The following is a 12,293-nucleotide window of genomic DNA, read 5'->3' on the forward strand; positions in this document are numbered from 1 at the left end:
CATCAATTTACTATTCAGATACACTACCTTGAAAGGCCTTGATGAAACACCAGAGCTGTCAAAGTGCTTTACATGTTCATCTTTATGAGCAGACCGATGCTCCTACAGTGCATCACAGCCTCCTCTCAGCACCAGCAGGAGACTTCACAGGAATTGCTCCCAAATGCAAATTCCCATACACCACGTCCCTTTGAGCATGCTGAAGCAACTTAAGAGAGAAGGCTCCAGCTGGCAGATCACAATATGCTAACATTTTCCTTGAGGACAAGGCAAGTAACAAGGCAATTTTCAAGTAACTGTTGATATCCCTCTTCCACAAGTAGCTCTGAGATTGTCTATTCCCAGTGCAGGACAAAAATGGTACCTTTAAACATTCACATTTTCCATGGGAGAAGATTTTTTTTTTTTTCCTCTTATGCAGCCTCTCCAGTACCTTTGTTTCTACAGCATGAATCATACCCCTGTTCAGTGAAAGACTGAATTCTCTGACACCAGCAGGGCCATCCTCTGGGAGCGCACAGTTTAGCAATCCAAGGCCTGTCCGCATAGATACGTTTATCAAAAGAAAGCATTGATTTACCTTGGATGAGGAAAACTACAGAAGTGATCTGTGCCTAAGAGATCACAGCATGCTTCCCCTATGTGAGCTGTGCCATCTCATCTGCCTTGCAAAGGGACTACACCTTTCTGTGACAAGACTTCTTTGAAATTCAAAAACGCCAAAGAGAAAATAAAATCATTCCTACTGCTCAAAAGCTCTGTTTATACAGACTGTTCTGAAATACTTCACCAGAAATCCAGGTAGCAGAGGAACACACTGCAAGCGCTGCTAGGCATCACACCTCAGCAGTGGAAGGATGACACATCAGAAAAAGCAGAAAAAAACCTGTTTCTTTTCAACCCCTACATTTAATAAAAGGGTAGAAACATAGAAGGTAGGTTTTATGTTCCACCACAGGACATTTTAGATGCTGTCATAACTGTTGCACAGTTAACCTTAATTTCCCTGGGCTACAAACAACAGCATAGCTCTAAGGAAGGACCAGAGCAAGCACAATGATGACAAGGCAGTGTTACACAGCAGTCAGATCACATGCCTGGAAGCAAAGGATACTTGGCTAGGTGCAACACAGCAGACCCAAAGCTTCAAACCTCAAGGCTAAGAGAGGAAAGCCAAGAGGTGAAATCTGTCACAGAATCAACATGTGATTGCCTGTTAGCATCAGCAGAAAAGAGGAGAAATGAAGGATTGGAATGACTTTCAAAGAACAACAACTGCATGCACACAAATAGATCTTCGTAAATATTTGTGCTGGCAACACTGATGAACAAATAAGTGAGAGAAATAACTCTTACCTCCTTTCTCTATTAAGTAAGAAGCAGCGCTTCTGAAATAGAAAAAACTGCAATGATGTAAAGCTAAAGGAGGAGAGGAATCAGGCCAAAGTGACAACAGGCAGAAGGGCACAAGTTTTGGCTGGCAGCTCTAGAATGACAATCTTGTGGGACTACTTGCTCTCAGACACACTACTCCTCTCTTTTCAATAAAAAAGATTAGAGGAGTCAATTTCAGAGAGAGCTTTAATACACTATGTACTAGTAAGTTGATCCTGAGGTGGGTGGAGCATATTGATCACACATCAATGAGGGCTTATGAGTATGTTCACTGCAGAAAAGCTTTGAGGCCAATCTGATCTAATTTATTTCATACTAGAGATACTTCTCTCATAGTAATGTTGTTTCATTGACTCCAGTGGACATGTTCCTGATTCACATCAGAGCAAAAAGAATAAAGAATCAGGCTCACTCAGCTTCTCTCACACTTTCTTACATCTTTCCCCCCTCTGGTCTAATGCCATCTGTTTGTTCCCTGATATAGACTGTGCCAACTCACACTTTCTGCTTTACACCAGATGTTTACACATACTACTTTTAAAACACATTTTGAACACAAATTTACACAATAGTCGGAAGAGAGGAGTGATAATGCTCTTATTTCTCTAAAGCCAAACTCAGCAGGATGAGGGACACTCCAATCATTAAAGAATTACACAGAAAATTATCTGCTCATATGTGAGAGGAATATCAAAAGACAAATCACTGATCCTACAAAAAGCTGAGCTGGTGGCAGTATCCAACTCAAATAAGCACTCACATGCATATAGAATCATAGAATCGTTTGGGTTGCAAGGGACCTTTAAGGATCACCCAGTCCAACCCCCCTGCAATGAACAGGGACATCTTCAACTAGATCAGGTTGCTCAGAGCCCTGTCAAATGTGATGCTCGCAGAAAGATGTAGCTAAGTGGTGTAACTCAAGTCCTTTAGTTCAGTGGTGGACAGAACAAAGGTTTCCCAGTTCTTGATTCCTTAATTCACCCCTACAAACTCAAGAAGGTAGTGTTTTTACAGTGGGGTGGTAAGCAGGAGTCATCACAGAAGAATCTGAGTCAGATACTTCCTACACTGCAAGGGTGGGGGCAGACTAACACTTAAGTACAGGGTCAAGTCATCAGAAACCCACTAATAAAAGGTCGGATTCTCTATAGAGTGAATCAGCACAGCTCTATATACTTCAAGAGCAACTTTATTATCACCAACTTTTTTTACTTGTAATTTGACAACTACAGGCATACTTGATTAGGTGGAAATGCTAGACAACAAACTGAAGAGCAAAGATATTAGAACAGAAGCCTACTTTGTGTTTTGTATTGCAAATACAAATATCCCATGCAATTGCAATGTGTGGGGAAACTGGAAAGGACACAAACAACATGTCGGCTACCGGATTTCAGTAGACAGGCAAGATGAATAAGCCAGGACCTGATCCTGCACTCTTCAATATCACTGCAGAAATTATTTGTATGGCAGAAGTAGATACATGCAAGCCACATCATCAGCCAAATTCAAAGCTCTTATACACATCTAGGAGGCAACAGATCCTCCACTAGCAAAACCACACAAGACTCTAGAGAGCTTATAACACTACACACCACCCTCCACCCATTTAGAATCATAGAATGCTTTGGGATAGAAGGGACCCTTAAAGGTCATCCAGTCCATCCCCCCCTGCCATTGGCAGGGACATCTACAACCAGATCAGGTTGCTCAGAGCCCCACCCAGCCTGGCCTTGAATGTTTCCAAGGATGGGGTGCTTTGGAGGTAGCAAACACTGATCATTTGGCTAAAATCTAAACAGCTTTCCTTCACAACTGTTCTTTCTAGGCCTTGTAAGTTAGAGACTTCAGCTTGGCATATAACTTTTCATCTCACACGTAGCTTCCTTGACTCCCTATGCAGCTCCATCCACCTCTGAGAGCCAGAGACCCTGTAACTTGTGTGTGGCTGGCTGGCAGAACACACCAGTGTCCTGCTTTTACTTTAGTCTAAGTGGTCCAAATGACAGGAGTCCACTTTGAGGGTGAAGAACTCCCAGAAGCTACCTTCAAACAGGGCAGTGGAGTTGAACATCAAATACATTGCTTTGAAGTGCAGGACTGGCTGAAGCACCCCACCTTGGCATACAAAACCACAGCAGGGAATGGCAGATGTAAGTATGTGTCCCTGCACACCTGCTTTACTGCAGCGAGGACCTACACTGTCTTGGCCATCACACTAGGTAGAGCACTCATCTTTCTGCATGACAGTCTCCTAGTAAGAAGGGAGATAAAGTGTATTTGCAAACAACTATACACTGTTGACCACTGTATGCATATGTGCATAAGAATGGCTGCACAAGATCAGACAGTAAAGGGTAACTAAGAAGTCTGCCTCTAGCAGTATGTAGCACCAAGTGGTTTAGAAGGAATATCAGGATTAGGATTCATGTACGAGTCATCCTTCTGTGTATCTTCTGAGCTCAAGTAGCAAACTTATTTAGGGTTTTCCTAACAGGAAGTTACATCAGAATTCATTGGGTTAAGAACCTCTCAACCTCCGTGCGTCAGATCCATTTCTTAATGTATTAATGCTCTACAACATACTGAAGCAATGAAATCCCCAGTTTAATCACACATTCCTGACAGATCTTGAACCCTTTCTCAAGAACCTCACCCAACAAAAAGACCACGTTCTCCATAAGCCATGAATATATGACAAGGTAACAGCACACTAGGCCTACCTTCCAAGAGCAGATGCAAATTCACAGCACAGGCTTGAGGGGAAAGCTCACAGGACCAGGGAATACCCACCATCTCTTTGGGTGAAGGGCAGCTATTATCCCAGAGAGAAGGACAGCATGCAGATAGGGGAAATCTGGCTTCTCTTGCGGGTGAAACCACAAAAACTTTGTGAGGCTTCCTTTTCCTTCCTTCTTCTTCTCATTCTGCCCACATGCACCCTGCGCAATCCAAGCATGAAGACAAAGAATGGAAAACAACTGAGCATTACAAGGGATCCTCTGAGAAAGAAATCCCTGCAAAACCTGAGCATTAAGAAAGTTAGCAGGTAATTTCTACTAACAGGCAGCAGCTGTTAAAAAAAGGTCTTGTTATTTCTTCTGAACAGGTGCTCAGCTCTACTCAGTCTCCTCTGAGATCCTCTGCTTCCAGAGCTTGGTGTTCATGCTCCATGCTTGATGCCACAAAGAAGAATGAGGAGCAGGGTTGAGAGACCTTCTCTTTTTCCCTGGAGACCTCAGTGTATTAATGCATGGCCAAGACCGTTGTCTTGATTTTTCATCGACCTTTATAGGTAAAGCTTGTGTAACCTTTGCTAGTATTTCCCAGGTCACAATACAAAGCGCCTGCAGAGGAAAGGAGGTAGCACAACATGGTGGTCAAACATTTTCTTCCAAGAAGCCAAGACTTCCCTTCAAAGCTGTGCACACAACATCAGTGTCCAACACAGTGCCCTCAATTTTACATAAAGACACTCACAGTGGTCTTCATCTAGGACAGCTATTCTGTCTAGCCCAATATCCTGTTTCTGACAGTGGTAAAAAGTGGATTCTTCAGGAAGAATGTAAAAATGTGTGTGCATAGTATGGGACTTTGCTTTATACCTCTCAGCAAGCAAAATTTGCTGACTTCCTGAGGTAAGGTCTTTGACGCTCAGTCATGGACCTGCCTTCCACAAATGTATCTAACCCCTATGACTAGGTGTATTTCAGGCCTCTAAAATACCGTGTATCAATTCATTGCGCTTGGATTGTGTCATGAAAACACTGCTTGCTTTGGCTTACCGGCTGCTGAAGAATTTCAGTGTATGCCCCTGCACTTGTACTACGAGCAATCATGAGTGAAACATATTTCACTTTGCCGTTGATAAATGCACTAGTCTCCAGCACATTTCCTCACAATTGCCTCTTTCTAAACAAAGCAGCTTTGCGTAGTCACCTTGCCTATGAAAACTCATCATCCTAGTTGCCCATCTCTGCATTTCCTATAGCTCTACTGTAGAGTTTCTAAACTGGCCAGAACTGCCACCAGCATTGCAGATGCGCGTGCAACATGAAGTTATGTTTCACCTTGCTCTGAACCCTGTTTGCCTTTTCTACTCCCACTAAGACCTGGGGTGGGGTTTTCAGCCAGCCACCTACAATGATTCCAACAGCCTTCCAGAGAAGCAAGAGCCATTTGCAATGTCAACATATATCCCTAGAGGAAGCTCATATTTCCCCACACACATTGCTTTGCAGTGATCAGTAACAAATTTCATTTGCTATATTCTCATTCAGTCACACAGATTTCCCCGAGATCCTCTGGCACCCTCTCTGTTAATGGGCAGGCTGATGTAACTGCCTTTGCTTTGCAAACATTTGGGGATTTTTGTTACCCATTTCCAAGGGAAGTGCTTTGCTAGTAAAAAACCCACACATATGCTAACAGATAACAACATTAAGTACTCAAAATCCTCATTAAATTATTTCATAGTTGCACTATCACCAAATTCCTTTTCATTCATACTTTCAGAAAACCTGAAGAGAAATAATTAGCATCAACAGCTAATAAACACAGTTACAATCATAACCGCAGTGCAGACCTAATTGAAAAAGATTTCCACCTCTCCCTGAACTGCAAGGATGTGCCTGGGAAATGCTTTCCTTTGTTCACTGTGGCATGGTGCCTGTGCTCCTTTTAGCCAGACTCCAAGGATATCAAGCACCAACTTCTGGAAGTTACTCCAGCTGAAAACATTAGCCACATGAGGACTGCAAAGTATAACCACCAGGGTCCTCACCAGCATCTAAAAACCGTGACAGGAAACAGCTAGCCCAAGATATATGCCACCATCTTCCAACTATTCCAAATTACAAAATTTAGTCTTCCCTTGTCAGTGGTCTGACAGCAGGTACACTGCTACTTGAGCCACTTCTGGATGGAGAGACTCCCACCCCCAAGAATGGAAATAGTACAGAGACCCTACTCATCACAATGTCTCTAGGAGGAACAAGATCTAACCTTGTCCCAGCTAGATCCTCTTAGCACTCCCAACATCCTGCACTTTTCCAGTCACTCCCCTGTTGGTGTTTGTGAACCTCTGCTATTAAGGAAGCCCTGCAGGAAGACAGGGAGCAGAACGCTAGGCAGCGAGTACATCCTCCTGCTTGTACTGTGGTGCCAACTGTGAGCACCCGTTCGTTATTGGCTCCCATGCAGCTGGGGATCACCGTTCCTGGAAAACCAGCTATTATGTCTGGGCTCACTTGTGATGCTTCGTGCTCATAGCTAAGTCATGCTAATAAGTACTGACTGTGTAGCCATCATCACAAGACTGACAGGCTCGCTTGCATGCTTCAAGTGAATTTGCAGCTGACTTGCAGTGGTCAAAGACTGACAGCTTGGTGGCATGGGGAACACCAGCAGTGTGCATCCCTCATTACACACGCTAGTGGCTAGGGATCAGACAAAGCTCACAACCCTGTTGTGATCTGCTTCTTTGCATGGAAATTCTGCTGCTCATCCTCCTGAGGTCTCTGCGTTGTTTGGGCTACAAATGAAGAGTGGCAACCAGAGAGACCCAGGGGTTTCCTCAGCCAGGTAGGATAGCAGGTGAAAAAGACTTCTGCACAGAGATGCCATGGGAGGAAAATGAGTTCTCCTATGAGGCACCAGGAGGATATCCCAGCAGATAAAACCAGCAAGATGCAGATCTCTGCGATGTGCCAGAGTCCAGGCATATCACCAATATTAGCAACACAGTGGCAGGTTTGACAAGTAGCAGAGTTTATGTATGTTTAGGCTGGAGAACAGCCAGTTCAGAGTACTAATAAGTAGCACAGCACTGAACGTATCTGAAGGGTACTGGCAAATTAAAAACACAACAAAACAGCTTGGCTTACCTAGGGAACTGCATATTGGAAGCAAATGCAAGATCCGAGTCCTAAAAAAAAAAAGAAGCATTCCCTTTCCTGCTGCTATAGAGAGAAGCTGGAGGAAATGCTTTAGGTTTCGCTCATTCGTGTTTTCTCTTCTAGATGTACAGTCTAAGGTGACATTACATTCCAATTAGTATTGTTTCAGGAATTAGTCAGGAAACCCTAGAGGAACAGCAATATAATTACCACAGTTATTTTTCACATCAACAAGAAATCGAGAGGATTGCAATTGTACAGAGGAAGCTGGATGTGTTGTAGAAGGAAGCTAAGTCATAAATGTTTTAACAAAGGCAATAAAACAGAAACCAAAAGAGAACTGTCCACTTTGAAAGTCATTTGGCTTATCTTGCCATAGGTCAAAATCAGCAGCTGATTTTGGCTTAAAGGTGACTTGTGTGCTGATTTTGCCAAAGCCATCAGTGTTTCACTCTTAATTCCTATGACTTTTCAAGGCATTGCTTTTGGCTCAGCTCTGCCCGACCTGCACACAGCCCCCAGTCACCTTGGGGAACATCAGTGTAATCAAGTGCAATCACAACAGAAGCCCCAGCACCTCTGCTGGCTGGAACAGAACAGGTCACTGCAGGAAATATTTGCTCTGGCTACACAGATTGTTGAACTCTGACCACTTCAAGAGTCAAAGGCCGATATATCCTGAACCACGACACCATGGACACCGTGTGACTACTCTAACCACATATCGAGAGGGGCAGAGCCTGCCCACACAGAGCAGACGCTTGGGATGTGAGGATCATCTCCGAGCACTCTGCAATAACCAAGAGTTATACACACACAAAAATCAAGCAACTGGAAAACTCTGAGCTGTGCTGGAAAGCCTGCGAGCAGTGCCAGAACGGTCACGGCAGCTTTAGCACCCATTCTCTGCTCAGCAGTTTGCAGGCAGAGCCAGAAGCAGGGCAGCGGCGGGAGGCAGCCGCAGCTCTGCTGGGTGGGATGGAAGATCTGCCCCAGAGCTCCCCCAGCAGGCGGCTGGGACGTGCCCAGGCTGTGCCTGAGCCCAGCTTGAGAGGATGAGGAGGGATGAACCAGAGCCTCAGCTCTCGCTGGAGCTGCACCAGCACCGATACCAGCCTGCCCTTCTGCCAGAGGCAGGGAAAGGGCCATGGGTCTGTGTCTACAAAGGACACGAGCAGACTCTTGACGTTTACAGATAAATTAATAAAATTAATACATATAGGTAAATAAAGATACATCTGTGTAGACAAAAGATAAATTTAAATGACAAATATAGTAAAAAATACAGATAAATAGAAATAGCAGCTGGACTCACTGCCCAGCTGGAGGCAGAGCTGCCAGGTCTCACATCCCTCAGAGCGTGCACAGGCAGATAGCGCATGTCAGGAGCGACTTTCAGAAAGCAAGTCTTCCCCACAAACTATCCCACAGCCTGGGAAACCTGAGTCAAGCTCTCCCTACCAAGTGACCTGCACTTCATGGTCTCACTAACCAGTAATTGATAAACTTCAGGAATTAACTAGCAGGGATTGAAAATCATGTATTTCTTGGGCAAGAAGTCAAAGAAAGCCCTTCACATGCACAAGGAGAGAGACTAGATCCTTTTTCCCTTGCACAACTGCCACAGTCTGTTTGCTGCTTTTCCACCATCAGTTTGAATGTCAGTCTGCACATCTTACCCATTGCAAGCCCAGGTCAACTGCAGCCCAGGCACATCTCCAGAGTCATTTCTTCCTGGCACCAGGAGACACCTTCTTCCCATGCTCTGTTCTCAGTGCCACAACAGGAGCAGGGGATCCCATTGCCAGTGCTCCAGTGTCACCACTCAGGGAGCTGTGAACCACACTGGAAGAAGAGGGGCCAGCAACACTGTGAATGGGACCGCAAAGAGCAGGGCAAGCTGGCTCTGTCAGCAGTCATTCCTGCAGCCAAAGCCCAAGAGACAGATTAAATTTGTTAAAGCCACACATGGCTCTTGTGTGAGGAAAACAAATACCAGTGCACACTCTGGAATGACTAATTCAAAATAAGCATATGCAATCTCCACATCGGGTTTGGACGCAAGTCCAGGCTGTGTGCTAAGGCTTATCATTGGTTTTGGATTTCCTAAGTATATTTTTTGGTCTAGTGGGAGCTAGACAGGGGCATCTTGACTGCAAGACTGGTGAGTGTAGAGGAAGCTGGCTGTGCCCCCAAGCCAGCGAGAGCTTCCCTGTGCCAGCACTGCCCATGGCAGGCCTGAGCAGTATGGATGTCTTTTTCTCAGGCACAAGCCCCCTTTCTCAGGGATAACACTGCTCAGATGCTGGCAGTTCCATGACCATTTCAGTATCTTTGCATGGAGACTGTGTCTGACTCCCATGTGCCACGAGCTGTTTCACTCCAGCTACATACCCCAGGCACAGACACGTGGGAAGATGCCACGTGGCCATCGCCCAGATGACCCATCCACTGTGGTGCCTTTCGCTGCTGGCCATGGTTGGGAAACCAAGAGCCTGCACAGTATACAGGAACCAAACTGCCCTTGTGCCTCATCTGCAGGCTGAGCAATGATGGAAAAACCTGCCAGAGGTGAAGACCAAACGAGCTCTCTGTGCCCAGGGACAGTCACAAACTCACTGTCTGTGTCACCCTTCCCTGTCACATCCAAGCACCAGCTCCCAGCACTTGCAGACAGCACGGCATAGCCAACCTTGGGCTGGTACAGAGGAAGAGGCAGGGAGCATGACAAGCAACCAGGCTCTCCTGCCTTCTTGCACAGCCTTTCTCCTGGTGCAGTATCCGCCATGCCCCTGGGGTCCTCACACCAAGACGCTTGGGGAAAGTGCTGTTTGAGAGTACAACTTTTCTACCACACTGGTCTGTCACCTGAGTATGTCCTTACTTAGCCTGTGCTAAGTGCCAGCCTTGCTAAATGCCGTGGCAAACTCCCCCTCAGTCAGGCTTGCACGCTAGCAAGGAAGGGGGTGACAGAGCCTCATCCTGTAGTTTCCTTAGTGACAAAGACAGCTCTATCTACCAGGGCTGTCAATTAAGGCAAAAAGTTTCCAAGTGGAGGGTGACACAATACCCATTGTAAAGCAGCAATGCATTGATTTGCATGAAGTGTCACATATACAACCTACAGACATTTCTCATTCATTATTTTTCTCCACATTCACCCTCATATAACTGTTAATAGGAAAGTAAGCTTTACTGTCCCTGTCTCCTAGGAAACTGAGGCACAGAGAGGGTATTAGATTTGTGCTGGATTTGCTGAGCTCCCAAGCCAGCTTTCTCTCCTGCGAGCACTGCAGCCTCTTTGTATGATGCTGAAGATGAGCAGCCCTGCAGATTTCACCTGAGCAAAGGTAGCAAGGGCCAGCTCTCGTGCACAGAGCAAGACATTGGGGTGGGTGAAGGAGTTGCTCTTCTCCCAGAAGCAGACAAAGAGGCACCTGAGCTCAGGGCTACGCTTCTCAGCACAGGATATAGATTAAAATGACTTCCAGTGCCAGTTCAAGCTAAGAGAGCTGTGAGAGCTTGTGGTGGCAACTCCAGAAAATGCTGCAGTTAGTCACAGGCTCATCTGTCAAAACCCTCGGTATTGCTGGCCCAAACTACCTCCCTTAGTCAGAATTACCCAGCTGAAGTTGGCAGTTATAATTTCCAGATAAATACCCATCTATCTTTCACTTAGATAAGCAAGTGCTGGTAGTCCAAGTAGTCTCTCTCTTTGGCAGAAGAGAAAAAGAAGGCTTACAGTAAATAAAGATGACTGTTTAATTATCTTCTGATAAAGTCTAAGTTTCAGTATGTTTCTTGGTTTAATATTAAAATTGCACCCACTTCAATTTCTTTATCTCTAATAAGCTAGACCACATCATTAATATCGAGTCACAAGGAATTTGTTAGCGGTGCTGTTCGAGCAGAGCCTTGGTTTCATACCATGATAAGTTTATCGTGTTGCATTGCCAATTTATCTGTAATTTGTTGCTGTTTGACTGGCAATGAGAAAAATATCCTCTGCTTTACTAAATAAGTGAAACCCTGAACAATACATACTCTTTTGCTAAAGGAAGTCTGACCTGTTTAGACTTTACTGTAGAAAAATCAGACTTTTCTGACCCAAAGACTTTCCTGTGCTCAGTTTTCAGACAAACTTAAACAACATGCAAATTCTTACTGGAAAGTCACTCTTTATAAGCCAGGTGTCTGGATCATTTCAGTATCTGGATGGGGAAAACACAAGGTCTAACATTTACTTTGGCTTATAAACATTCTCCTGAGACAAAAAACAAACACACACATGCTATTGAGTTAACTAACTCTCACACCTTGGAGTCTGTTTAAGTTCCTATGAAATTCAAACACACCGCTCCATCAAAGGGGCTATCCCAGCTCCTGTTGGCTCAAAACTGTATCAAGAAAGGAGAGTCTTAGTGATGTTCCCATAAAAAGAAAAGTAGCATGAGTCAAAGTGAAATCCTAAACTTTCCAGTTGTTCTTTTAAAACCCGTGGCTTTAGGAGTAAGCTTGATATTTGACAGTTGCTACACGCGCAGAGCTGCATTTAAAAATACAAGAGCTCCTCCTGATTTTACTCACATTGAGGTGGGTTATAACAACTCCAATGAACTAAGCAAAGTTACATCTCAGAAAGGAGGATGCAAGTGGGAAAAGAATAAAGCCCACAAAGTTTAACTTCTCCAAATGGGGATTTCTGTTTAAAAGATATTTCAGTGTGACCTATCCACCACTGAGCCGCTGACACATGCCTGTATGGCTCCAGGCAAGAAATATCCCCTATTGCTAAAACACAAAACCAGCTCATTTCCTTCCAGCGATGTTCAGAACAGTAGTTTCCAGGCTTTCAAACAACAGTACCGCTTTAACACAAAGAGAAGCCAGACCTAGATACCGACTGCTTTGCACTTCAGTTAAAAGCAAGGACACGGACAAACTGCTCCCAGACTGCTCCAGTGGCTTCCCCCTTGTTTTGCCTGGTGGCATACAAGA

The sequence above is a fragment of the Nipponia nippon genome, unplaced genomic scaffold (assembly GCF_047370975.1).
Source record: "Nipponia nippon isolate SJK-2023a ecotype South Korea unplaced genomic scaffold, ASM4737097v1 scaffold_5, whole genome shotgun sequence".
NCBI classification, from domain to species: Eukaryota; Metazoa; Chordata; class Aves; order Pelecaniformes; family Threskiornithidae; genus Nipponia; species Nipponia nippon.